Here is a 9,936-nt window from a genome sequence, read left to right as displayed (position 1 = left end):
ATTATGGTGGAATCTTAATATCCAAGGCATACTTTATCAAAATAGTGTTCTAATTAATTTAACCTTACTAATAATTGCAAATAAAAAATAAAGTACACTACACTTGCTTCATAGTCACACGTTTTTCATAATGATAGGCTTAATTTGTTTACCAGTTGATCAGTTTGAAGAGATTATTTTATTTGTAACATGACAAAACCTTATGTTTGTGCACATTGCTAATTCATGAATATCAAAATCAAACTGAGATCTTGCTTATTAAACAGAATGTAATATGTGAATGTTAAACTAGTCATGGGTACTTTCTTAAAATTCAAACATTAGGAACAATGAAAAGTCTTCAGCAAGGAGAATAAAACTGGATTCTGATAAAAACACGCTTAACCAAGTCATCAGTGACAATGATCTGAAAAGCTCCACTTGAGGGCAACATACAGTCTTCAACAATATGTTTGATCTTTTTTTTTTTATAATGAATTTTCTTTATTGTAACAAATAGACTAGCACAACATGTATGAACAAAGGTGTACAGAATGGCATTTTAACACAAAAGAAGTTTTATATAATAAAACAACAATTGAATATATATGGTGGTGCAATAGTAGCTTGAAAATAAATAAATATCTTATAACATTGAAGTCTTACTTGTTCTTGCGATATGCATAAGTGGTGTTTCAATCAAATTTTAACATTTATTATTTATTCTATGATAGGGGCCCAGGGACTCCAGTATTTGTTATATTCCTCTACAGAGAGGTTTTTAAATGAAATGTATTTTTCTAAATTCAAGTGTTCCTTTAAATAGTTTTTTAAAGCATTTAAATTTGGCAAAACTTCTTGTAGTTTTGTTCGGTAGATGTAGTATTTTGAAAAAAGAATAATCTTATTTTTAACAAAATTCAATTTAACATTTTCTAAGATACCAAAAAAAATAATCATAATATTCAAAGGCAGTTCAATATTTGTCATTTCAAAAATCCAAATGTTTAGTGCATGCCAGAGACTGGCGACCATCGGACAGCTCCAAAATAAATGTTCTATGGTCTCTGGTCCTTCTTTACAAAATGTACACATGTTGTTACTATTTATTTTCATCTTGTAAAGTAGTGAATTAGTTCCCAAAATTCTATGGATAATTCTATATTGGAACCAGCTAAGCTTAGTGCTTTTACTATATTTTGTACACGAAGTGTGTATTTTTTTCCAGTTAATACCAGTCATATTAAGATGGTTCTCCCATTTTTCCTTTGCAGCAAATGTAATATATTTTTCATTCAATATGTTGTACATGTCTTTTGAACCTTTTTTTGATTCAAAAAAGATACTTATGTTAAAAGGTATTATTGCATGAATTTTTCTCTCGTTTACTTCAATATTTATCGTGTTTAACCACTCATTAAGCGAGTGTGCTATTCCATAATAATGTAAAATATTTGGCCTAAATTGATATAATTGTTGGAAATTTTGAAATGACATAACTTTGCCCTGGTCATCTAACAAATCTTGCACTGTCCAAATTCCCGCATTTGCCCAGTTTTTATAGTAGACTCTTGAACCACCAATTTTAAAGTTTTCTACCTCCCATAAAGAATAAGATAGAATTTCATCAATACATCTTGGTTTTCTAATTTGATTAAGGGTTTTCCAAGCATCAAAAACTTCTTGCCAAAATTTATTTGATGACCTTTTAATAGGCCCAATATAACTTATTTCAATAAAATTTATTTGCTCCACAATAGAGACTAATCTCACCCACTTTGAATTCGAATTATACAAACGTCTCACCCATGTAAGTTTTAGTCCCTGTATAAATGCTTTTAAATTTAGCATTTTTAAACCACCCTTATAATAATCTTGACATAAAAGATCTCGCTTGACCTTATCTGGTTTATTATCCCAGATAAAAGCATACATTTTATTTGTTAAATTAAGTAACATATTCTCATCTGGACTAGGGATAGATAGAAACAGATGATTTAATTTAGCTATGACCAAAGTTTTTAAAATGGTAATCTTTCCAAAGGGGGTGAGATACTGTTTTGACCATTTTTTCAAAGTGTTGTCTATATTATCTAAAACTGGTCTATAATTTAAATTAATCATTCTATCTAGGTCGACTGAAAAAGTAATTCCAAGTAGTTTAAATGTACTGGAGCCCCATTTCAATCCCCACTTTACACAAATTTGATCCTGACTATGTTTTTTGCTACCTATCCAAATAACACTTGTTTTTTCTATATTTATCTTAAGTCCCGAGATTTCAGCATACAATTGGAGAACACGAAGAGATGCATCGAGCGATTCTGGCGAGCCATCTAATATCAAGGATGTATCATCTGCATATTGAGAAAGTACAAACTCTGTATCATCTATAGTAATACCCTTTATCTCCTTACTATTTCTTACCAAAATGCCTAATATTTCTGCACATAGCAAGAAAATATAAGGGGATAAAGGATCTCCCTGTCTACAGCCTCTCTCTATAGTGAAGAATTCTGACAGACAGCAGTTTTGTGTCACCGCAGCTGTTATATTGTTATAGAAGGTTTTAACCCAGGATATAACAGATTCACCAAAATTAAAATATCTTAATGTATCATAAAGAAATGACCAAGATATGGAATCAAATGCCTTCTCAAAATCAATCAGCAGGAGAATTCCTGGAATATTATTTTCTTCAGTAAAATGTAGAATATCATATATCAATCGACAATTTTCGCCTATATATCTACCTGGAACAAAACCAGTTTGATCCGAGCTTATTAATTTTGACAAAACAGATTTTATTCTCTCTGCTATACAGCTTGATGCCAATTTATATGTAGAATTAAGTAAAGTAATAGGTCTCCAATTTTTAAGAAATTGTTTTGGTTTACCATCTTTTGGAATACATGTAATCACTCCCTGCCTCTGGGTGACAGACATTTGGCCCTTCCCATACCCAAAATTTATAGATCTAAGGACAAATTTACCAATATCAATCCAAAAAAATTTAAAAAATTCTGCAGTGTAACCATCAGATCCAGGACTTTTGTTATTTTTCATCCTCTTTAATGCTGCAGTTAATTCAGAAAAAATAATATTTCCCTCCAATAATTGCTTTTCATCCTCGCTAAGCTTTGGTATCTCGTCATAACAACATTCCCGTGTTAAATCAACCTTTTTTAAACAATCTTGTTTTCTATAAAGTTTTTCATAAAACACCTTTGTCTGATTTAAGATTTCTTTTTGTTCCTCCACTATAACACCATTTTCTAAAGTAAGTTTTTGAATAGTCTTATTAATATAATTTCTAGTCTCTAGATTTAAAAAAAAATTTGTAGGTTTTTCTCCTTCTTCAATCCACTGACTTCTTGACCTAACATATTGTCCCTGAACCTTCTTTTGTCTATACATTTTAAGTTCTGCTTTTTTCTGATCAATCTCTTCCAGATTTTCTACTGTTAGAGCATTTTCTTCTAATTGTTTTAATTTTGAAATAATTTCATTTTCAATTTTTATACCCGCCTTTTTTTTATAAGAGGCATATGAAATAGTTTTGCCACGTATTTCTGTGAGTAGAGTTTCTAAAAATAACTGGTCATCAACAGTAAATTCAATTTCAGAGTTGTCAATATTTTGTAAATTTTCATCTCTATATATCTTGACGGCATATTGTTCTTTTACTATATTTATGAGGTTTTTTATCTCTTTAACATAGTCAGTATCATGAAGAAGAGAATTATTAAACTTCCAAAGGCCTCTGCCTTTTATAAATTCATTAATCTTGAAAGAAAAGACCACAGGTGAATGATCAGACCTGTAACTATTATCAATTTTAACATCATTAACAAAGTGAAAAATATTATCAGAAATCAGAAAAAAATCTAAACGAGATTGTTTAAAGGGTTTTTTTTTCCTCCAAGTAAATCTTTTCAGATTGGGGTATAATTCTCTAAATGGATCAACTAGATTAAAGTCTTCCATTAGCTGTAATACTTTTTCTCTAGACTTTGGGTTGTTGATATTAACATAATTATGGGTATCAAGATTAAAACTTTGAATGAGGTTAAAATCTCCACAAAGAATACAAGATTGGTTATCAAATTCCTCAATAATGTCAGCCACCTTTTGATAAAAGCAAGGAGTGTCTACATTTGGCCCATAAATATTTACTAAAGTAATTCTTTGTTCTTCAATTGTAATGTCCAATCCAAGAAGATTTCCACCCTCATCTTTTTTAACTTTGTGAATTTGAAGATCAAAGTTTTCATTAAAAAAGATGGCCACCCCTCTCTGATTGGATGTAAATGAATTGAAAAGGCATTCTCCCTTCCACTGATTTTTAATATTTAGTTCATCTTGTTCTGTAAAATGTGTGTCCTGAAGACAATATATATTAAAATTCTTCGACTTTAAATAGTTCAAAACATCTCTCCGTTTCTCCTTTGTATACAGACCTTGACAATTATAAGAAATTATTTTAAGAATATCACCCTTCATGCATGCGTTTAGCTTTATCAATATTTATAACTCTAATGATTAGTGAGTATACATAAATATACCATGAAATTTGTGAAATCAAGGGACTTTTGAAGTTCTTTTCCTTTAAAACTGTATAGTTTTTCCAGATCTGTGAAACCTTAAGACATATTTGTAATTTACAATAAATACATATATAAGAAAACATAAAATACAATAGCAAGACAAAGTCCAACATTAAAATCAAATACTAAATTTGCACTCTGAGACATTCACTGTTGTTGTATAGGATAGTCACTCTAAATGGTCTATGGGAGATAACTCAGAAGAAATTTCAATAAATACATTGGATTCAGATGGAAATTTAATTTGAGCACCCAACAGTGAATATCTGTATAGTTCATGTTATGTACATATTTTGAAAGATTATTTCATTCCTATAATTTCATATTACATTTAATTTTCTTACTGTCATTCTTTCGAACACACACAGATACTTTTCCATTATATGTGGTTATGGCAAAAAAGAAAAGATCACACAAGAAGCACAAGTATACAAATGTCCATTGTTCTGCCTTCAAATCTGATCCAGTCAGATTTGTCAATATTTTTATCATAAGATGTTGTCTTTATAACGCGTTCATTCATTTTGAAAAACAGTTTTAGTTAAATGAACTATTAGATGCATTCTAAATAAGCCTATTATGTACAATATTTCAAGACTGTCAGAGTTGTTCAATTGACTACATGTAGATATTGGAATTTCTATGTTTGTCCTTTGTATATATGTATTAAAACTCCCAAGTCAAATACACAGATTTATATAATCCTATGTCTATTTAAGAAGGCAGAGATGTTTTATACTCAATATATCTCTGATACATTTGTACCATTAAAGATCAATATTCTTTATGATATTATGAGGTGCAGTTGTAAATATATAAGATTTATCTAAATATTAATATTTCTTGCTTAAAAGAGCAGTGCGTAGTTGAGAGATGATTTCAAAAACTTAAAAACTCTGACTGACTTCAAATGTTGTGTCACTATATATATGTAGCAAAACTTTTGTATCACAGTGTAAATCAAATTAACGCATGATCAATATATCTTGAAAACTAACAAAACTATCTAACAGTCAAACACAGACTACACATTCTGAGTGTGTGTATGCATATCTTATTAATGAGTAAGTTTCAGCAAAGATTGTGTAAAACTTACTACAGTAAAGTCATTTCATTATAATGTACATGTACCATAAACACAACCAAGGAAAGATAATTTTAAACAAGCGTCTCATTCTTAAATATGAAATAAACATCACTTTAAAAGTGGTCTGTACTTTACATATTCTAACTTCAACTCATTTGTGTCAGTCTGTATTTGATAAAATAAAATAAACCATATAGCAACCACAGCATTAAGCACATTATAGCAGTTCAGAATAAAAGTAAATATAACTAGCAATAGCAAAATTATAAATAACTATGCATGTATAAGCAGCAGAGAATAAACATATAAATGAATAATAAAGGCAAAAATTTTAACTCAGTAAATTGGAAAATGAGTATATGTATATATAGATCAGAATTAGCATTTACATTGATATGTGTCTGCCAATATATTGCAGATAATCATGCAAGAAAGCATAGAGAACAAGCAAAACTAAAGTAATAAAAAGCAAATAACAAATAAAAAATAAATTAAAAAAAACACAAACCAAAAATTAAGTATTTGCATAAATAGATTATAAAGCTGGAATGAAATTCCCTGTTCTATACTTACAATTTGGTATCAATTTATTAATGGTATCTGTGAAAATATGATGAAGAAAAAGGTTATACATGTACATGTATGTATTTAAACAAATAACTATGGCAATGGCTTATTGTTTTACAAGTAAAATTTTGTATAAAGACATGTAAATTATTAGAAAAAGGTATATTGTTTTGTATTGCTGATCATTCTCTTGTGCTCCATGGTTCCCCTCTATTTTTACGGGTTTCAAGTGTCATATGTGCCCCGACATCTCGAATACGTGTTTGCAATTTTTCTTTTTTGCGTATTTTGTAGGCTACGTGAGACAGAAGGAATCTTTCCTCTTTCATGGATACGGGTAGATCATCTAGAATACGAATTTGACTACCTTTTAAATTGTGGGCACTGGACATAATGAGTTGTTTATCTCCATAGTGGATTAATCGAACAATAATTGGTTTGGGTCCACTACCCCTTGTTGGTACGCGGTGAGCATTAGCAATTGGAATGGCATTTGCTTTTCTCTGTTCAATTTTTAAATTTTCGCTAAACAACTGACGAGTAACAGAATAGATATTCTCGTCTGCATTACTGTCATCAATACCATAAATCATAACATTATATTTTCTTTCGTGCTTTTCAAGCATTGTAACCTGATCCTTTAACTCATTCATCTGGGTTTGAAGCTCATATTTTTGTTTTTGTAATTTTTCACCTTCAATTGCTTGTATTTGCAGATCCATACCTGCAACACCCTGTTCCAACTCTGTGAAATCTCGTCTCAAAGTGGTTATTTCTACCTGAGATTCATCGTATTTTGTTTTCAGTACATTAACGTCAGTTTTCACTTCATTGATCATGCCTGTTAAATTATGTTCAACTTTTTTAAGTTGCTGTGAAAAGTCACTTACTTTTTTATCAACTCCCATTATGAGGCTTTTGAGCTCTTTAAAGTCAGCTGATGCCATATTAATATTAATATGTAATTTGGATATTCTTTAAATTGTATGAAAAGATGCTATATTAGGTTGCTTACTTTCAAATATTTTCACACACTTGAAACTACATGTAAACAGTTGCTACTACATGTATACAGTATTGTTCATCTATGTACGACACCGGAGTTTAGTCTAGATATATATGGTTCGTTTCTCAAAGTTATGTGAATTCTATAATTCATATCAAGTAGTCAAAAAAGTCAAGCGTAAATTACAAAAACACTTTCAATAGTCACGATAGTGTACATGTAACATTGGCATCATAGCGATTGGGAATATCATTGAAAATCGTAAATTATATCGTTTTTTGTACTGTATTGTTTTTACACGCACTGCATTAACTGCACATAAACATATCTAACACATACATATGTGTCTCTGCCCCTCTCAACAGTATAAATGCCTCAAAAACTAACTCTTATAAAAATATCATGGGCGCATCCATTACAGGGGCGATAATTCAATATGTTTGATCTTGGTCATCCTCATACTTAAAAAAAAAACTGCCATGAATTTTACGGTAACAATGAAAGATCTGCTTACCACACCAAACTCTCCAAATAAGGAGACATTAAGATTTGACATACACTCTGTTGTCTTGTGGATCACATGAGTAATTAACCTCAGCCTGAAAACTTGTTGGTCTACTGAAACTGAAGAATGAGAATGAGTTCAAGTTTAAATTTGAGATTTTATGAACAGACCTCTACCTATAACCTTAACCCTTAGAATAGGAAACTGAGGGAAGGCAAAATAATACAAGTCATGTCAAACTTAGAAACCAATCCCAATACTTAAATATTGTTGATGTGTCATGAGAAGTTACAGAGGAAAAGACTGAACACTTAACATAACCACCTGATCTAGAAAATGTGATCAAGGCCATATAACAAGCAAGACATACATACAAAATATTGTTGATGTGTCATGAGTAGTTACAGAGGAAAAGACTGAACACTTAACATAACCACCTGATCTAGAAAATGTGATCAAGGCCATAAAACAAGCAAGACATATATACAAAATATTGTTGATGTGTCATGAGTAGTTACAGAGGAAAAGACTGAACACTTAACATAACCACCTGATCTAGAAAATGTGATCAAGGCCATATAACAAGCAAGACATACATACCACATACAAAATATTGTTGACATATCATTAAGTTTAAGTAATTGGGAAACAGACCCGATACTGAAACCAAACAATGAAGTATGTAAACAAGATCATCATCATGTGATAATGTTTGGATGACAATGTCTCATCATGAAGTAGCTGCGGTTACACAGCTAATCATGAACAACCTCCGTGTATTTTAATCAATCAAACTGTATATAAAGATAAGATGTTCCTTATAGACAGTAGTAATCAGTTATTGCAAATTGTTAATTCTGCCAGAATAGCAGTAATCTTTTCCAAAACTTTTAAGTGTTGATCATAAACTTAAAGTTAGGGATGAAACAATTTCTGAACATATTGGACAGATAATATTAATTTATATTCATGTTAATTTTCATCAATATTTGTCTAGCCACTTAGGAGTTGGACTAACATGGTGTATGAACAGACAGGAGATTTCTATAAAATTTCTATGAGATAGAGTAAAATAATCAACCATAAAATATAAAACAAAAGTACACATGCTGAAATGTCTGGCCTCCTTTACTAACCATTGATATTATGTCAATAGTCCTCAATATAAAGCTATACTACAATTTTCACAAACTTTTAAACATGATCATGGTCATGGTCAGATAAACCTAACAAGAACTACATGAACACCTTACAATCATTCAATACACCAAATATTGTTGAAATGTTGCTTATAGTTTCTAAGATATAACTTAAACAAAGAACACTATGCATCGACTACTGAACCATGAAAATGAGGTCAAGGTCAGATGAACCATGCCAGACAGACATTTACACCTTACAAACAATCTATGCATTAAATATAGTTGACCTATTGCTCAAATTTTCTAAGAAACAAACAACCATGAAAACTTAACATTCCTAGGAACCATGAAAATGAGGCCAATGTCAGATGATACCTGGCATACAGACATATACACCTTACAATTATTCTATACAACAAATATAGTTGATTTTTTTTGCTTATAGTTTAAGAAAAACAGACCACATCACAAGACCTTAACACTGATCAATGAAATGTGAAAATGAGGTCAAGGTCAAATAAAACCTGCGAAATTGACATGTTCAACATAGAATATACCCATACACCAAATATATTTGACCTATTGCATATAGTATTAGAAAAAAAGACCAAAACTCAAAAACCTAAATCTGATCACTAAACCATGAAAATGAGGCCAAGTTCAGATGACACCTGCCAGTAGGTAAGGTACACCTTACAATCATTCCATACACCAAATATATAAGAACTATTGTTAAAGTATCTGTTATTTGGACTTGACCACCAAAACTTAACATTGTTCACTGATCCATAAAATGAGTTTGAGGTCAAATGAAAACTGCCTGGTGGACATGAGGACCTTGCAAGGTATGCTGATAGTAAATATTAAGAAAGAAAAAAACATTACAAAAAATAATTACTCTTTTAAAATGGTCACTAAAACATGAAAATGAGGGCACGGACAATGAATAGATGACAGACAGAAACTTCTTAACATTAGGCATCTACATACAAAGTATGAAGCATCCAGGTTCTCCACCTTCTAAAATATAAAACTTTTAAGAA

Source organism: Mytilus trossulus, chromosome 14 (assembly GCF_036588685.1).
Source record: "Mytilus trossulus isolate FHL-02 chromosome 14, PNRI_Mtr1.1.1.hap1, whole genome shotgun sequence".
NCBI lineage: Eukaryota > Metazoa > Mollusca > Bivalvia > Mytilida > Mytilidae > Mytilus > Mytilus trossulus.
Note: the sequence above shows the minus strand (reverse complement) of the source record.